Source organism: Nycticebus coucang, chromosome 17 (assembly GCF_027406575.1).
Source record: "Nycticebus coucang isolate mNycCou1 chromosome 17, mNycCou1.pri, whole genome shotgun sequence".
In the NCBI taxonomy this organism is placed as follows: Eukaryota; Metazoa; Chordata; class Mammalia; order Primates; family Lorisidae; genus Nycticebus; species Nycticebus coucang.
Window position 1 is genome coordinate 34,637,993 of NC_069796.1, and position 4,612 is coordinate 34,642,604.

The following is a 4,612-nucleotide window of genomic DNA, read 5'->3' on the forward strand; positions in this document are numbered from 1 at the left end:
TTTATTCCCAACCTTCATTGAGCACATAGTAAGCATGAGTGAGACATATGAAATACTGCAATTGTTTTCTGAGAGCTTGGTCCGTCAGAGAATCAGGGGGGTTGACAGAAGGAGTGGGATACCATTTCCATGTGCTTGCCACTCTTTCTATTTTTTCTTTTCTTTCTTTCTTTTTTTTTGCTGTCCTATGGCACATTCCCTATTCAAACTAGACCTTGAGACATTCTTTGCCTCAGGGAAGAGTTGTTACAGCAGAGCTCAGAGAGATATAGGAATTAAATCTTGGCTTTTGAGTTTCAAAATATGTTTGAAAACTCAATGTGCAGAGAACAATTTGAAAGAAAAGTCCTTTGGATTCTAAACATTTAGGAATTTGGGATTCCAAAACTCTTTGCCTCTAAGGGACTCAGGGTCGAGACATCTGAATCAGATTTTTTTATCTTGTTCCATAAAAGATTTTCTGGGTTGGTGGAGGAGAGTTGGAGGGAAGGCAAGAGAAATAAGCACTGGGCTGTTCCTTTAGAAAGGGTCCCAGGACTCTCGGGGATAAGTTCTAGGGAGGATGTGTTCTAAAGAGGGCATGGATTACCATCAAGGTAGGTTTGGGGACAACCTGAGGAAGAGGGTTTCTGCCCATAACTTTCTGGGAGATGCCTAGGAATATAACAAGACATGTTGTGTTGTCCTTTGTTTATTCTGACGCATGGGACAGTGGTGACAGGCATGTGTAGTATATACTGTATGTGTGCAAGTCGCTTTAGGTCCTGCAATTCATGTTAATTCCTCTTTCTATTATCATTACTATTATATTCATTATTATATTTACTATTCTTATTATTGATCCTCAGACACAGCTGTGGTGTTAGATTGGGAAATCATTCTGTCCTTTGTCCTGGTTCCAGCTTCTCCTTGGAGCTGCCCTCAGGGTCAGAAATAGAATCCCTCCTCTGGGGATGAGGGCTGGCTAGATGGGGAAGGTTCAAAGAACCTAAGGTTCTCTTGGTCACTTGGCAATGGGGATACTGAGTGCTTTACCAGGGAGGCACTTTTGTGAATAATTAGCAAGGTGGCTGGAAGGGAGCAGATTATTTCAACAAGAATGACACTGCTCTCACATGGACATACCAATAGGGGCTTATGCTGATGGGGGACCAGCTTGAAACCCTGCCAGCAAGGAGCCAGGTGGAGGCTGGTCAGCCCCATGGCTGTGTCTCTCCTCTGCAACTTCCAGAGGTTCATGTGAGACACAGCCTCAGGTTTCTGAGGAACCTGAGGGGAGGTAGGGACTTAGAAAAATTCTCCAAACATAGTTCTCCAAAACTTGGGGTGGAAGGTGAGGATGGCCACAGAGAATGGGCACAGGCTTGGAAGTCAGATGGGCCTGAGAGTAGCTCCTGGCTTTGCCAATTATCAGCCATATGATCTGGATGAGTTTCTTTCCTCTCTGAGTCTCAGTTCCTTGGCTTACAGCCAGAGATAATTTTATTTTTGTTTATCTATTAATTTCTTTTAACTTACAATATAAATACATGTTCATTAGCAAGACAAATGGTAAGAGATGCTTACTACAGTCGGCTGAGTGTCTTCCTCACTTTATTTTTCTTAATTTCAAAATATTAAGGGAGTACAAATGTTTTTGTTACATTAACACATAACGCATTTGTTGGGGGCTTTTAGTGTGTTCATCACCAGAACAGTGTTCATTGTACCTGATAGGTAAGTGTTTACCCTTCACCTCTTCCTCCCCTCACCCCTTCTTGGTTTCCAATATCCTTTACATCCCTGTGTGCCTGTGTATGCCCATTGTTTAGCTCCCAGTTATTAGAAGGTACAGTATGCTCCCCGTTACTCAGCACCCAGGGGGATTGGTAGAGTCCAGATAAATACAGTTTCCTGTTGCTTGAGAATTACTATTAAAAATAAGCCTGGGCGGCGCCTGTGGCTCAAAGGAGCAGGGTGCTGGCCCCATATACTGGAGATGGTGGGTTCAAACCCGGCCCCAGCCAAAAACTGCAAAAAAGAAAAAAAAATAAGCCTAACTAATTCTATACCCCATGCTATAACATACCATACCATAAACTCTGTATCAACTTGATATTAACATTGACTTATACAGATTAAAAGTAAATTAAGACAAATAAAGACAAAATTCACTTACTGTAACACCGTTTTACTGTATTATACACATATTTGTAAATGCAATGTACAATTTTAGTTAAATGGTAGCCAATACACTTTTCAACTCCACTACCATATTTGTTTAATATTCTGTAAGACATGGGAGCTGTAGGACTGTTGCACAAAGTGTTGGCTTACTGACAGCAAGGTGCAGTGTGTTAAACTATGATTTTTTTTTTTCTTTTCTTGGCTGGGTTTTATGCGAGATCTTGAGTTCTGGATAATGGGGAGTTTAGTGTACATGTAGTGGTTGTTTTTCCATTCCTGAGATACTTCACTAAGGATAATGGTCTCCAGTTCCATCCAAGTTACTGTAAAAGACATTATTTCATTCTTTTTCATAGCTGAGCAGTACTCTATGTATGTGTATATGTGTATCTCACATTTTCTTGACCCAATAGTGAATTGATGGGGACTTAGGTTAATTCCACGTCTTTGCAGTTGTGAATGGTGATGAAATAAACATTCAAGGGCAGGTATCTTTTTGATAAAATGGCTTCATTTCCTTTGGGTATATACTCAGCAGTGGGATTACTGAATCAATGGTAAGTCTGCATTTATTTCTTTGAGGAATTCCCATACTGTTTTCTATAGAGTATTTACTAATTTGTAGTACCACCAACAGTGTATAAGTGTTCCTTTCTCTCTGTGTGCATGTCAACATCTATTGTTTTTTGACTTTATAATAATAGCCATTCTGACAGGGTAAGACGGTATCTCATATTTTATTTTTTAATTTCAGAACATTACAGGGTACACACATTTTAAATTTGTTTTATAATTGTAATTTTGTTTTAATTTTTAATTTGTTTTGGTCATTTTAAGTCTAACATGTAAGTGTGCCCTTCACCCAAAATATATGCATTGCACCAGGTAAGTGTAAATTTAGCCAAGGAGAACTACAAAACACTGAGGAAAAAAATTGCAGAGGACAAAAAGAAATGGAAAAACACGTCATGCTCATGGATTGGCAGAATCAACATTGTTAAAATGTCATAGTATCCAGAGTGATTCACAGATTCACTGCATTCCCTATTAAAATATCAATGTACTTCTATGCTTAGTTTGAAACTAGAAAAGAACCTGAGGAACCAAAGCAATCTTAAGCAAAAAGAATAAATTTGGAAGCATCATATTACCAGACTTCACAATACTACAAGGGTGTAGTAATCAAAATAGTATGCTATTGGTACAAAAATAGAGATAAAAACCGATTGAACAAAATAGAGAACACAGATATAAAACCATCTACCTACAGGCAATTGACCTTCGACAAAACAGCATACACTGGGGGAAAAGAGGCCCTATTCAATAAATGGTGCTGGAAAAACTGGATAGCCACAAACAGAAGAATGAAATAGGACCCCTGCTTCTCACAAAAATCAATTCAAGATGGATAAAAGAATTAAATGTAAGGCAAGAAACCATAAGAATTCTAGAGGGAAATGTAGGAAAACTCTTCTAGATATTGGCCTAGGCAAACTATTTATAACTAAGACCCCAATGGTAATCATAGCAACAACAAAAATAAATGAAAAGGATTTAATTAAACTAAGAAGCTTTTGCACAGCTAAGGAAAGAATCAAGAAAGCAAATGGATAACCTACAAAATGGGGGTGAGTATTCACAGGCTGTATATCTGATAAGGGGTGAATAACCAGGATCTACAAAGAACTCAAGCAAATCAGCAAAAATACCCCTCAACAAACTTTTGCCCCATTAAAAAGTGGGCAAAAGACATAAACAGAAGCTTTCAAAAGAAGGTAGACAAATGGCCAACAAGCACATGAAAAAAAAAATGCTTGAAAAAAACTAATCATCAGGAAAATGCAAATTAACCCTTTCTGATCTTATATTGGACCTTGTCTAAATCCAATATAATGATTTTCCTGTTCCACTGTGGTGTTGGAAGACGTCTGATGTGTTTTGTTATTGTTGTTATTTTGCATTTGTTCACAAAGTGGGGCCTGTGAATTCTTTGCTCGTATGATTCAGAAAATGGTTAAGTGTTTTTTCACATTCCCTATTTCTGCAAGACAACAACAGAAAGTCTTACTCATCCTGATTTGCCATTTATGTCTTGAATAGTAATTCATTTGGCACAAGTTTTGCAAACACGTACGAGTGGTTCAGGCTCTCACATCTACACTGACAGGTTCTAAGCAAGCCCTCAACTTGCCTGGGAATTGTATAAAATGAAAATACATATAACAAGAACAATTATGACTTCTAGGAAGGATTTCCAAGTGATATGACAGAGAATAAACTTCAGGAATATGAATTATGTGCCTGTCAATGTGATATGAAAATGATGTGCCTCTCATTCCATGAAAAGAGGTTAGTGACAATGCTGAGTGCATTCTTTGGCCCTCAAACCTGGCTGATCACTGGTTATAGGAAGAAACAGCCTATTTAATTGGATGAACCAGTAGTT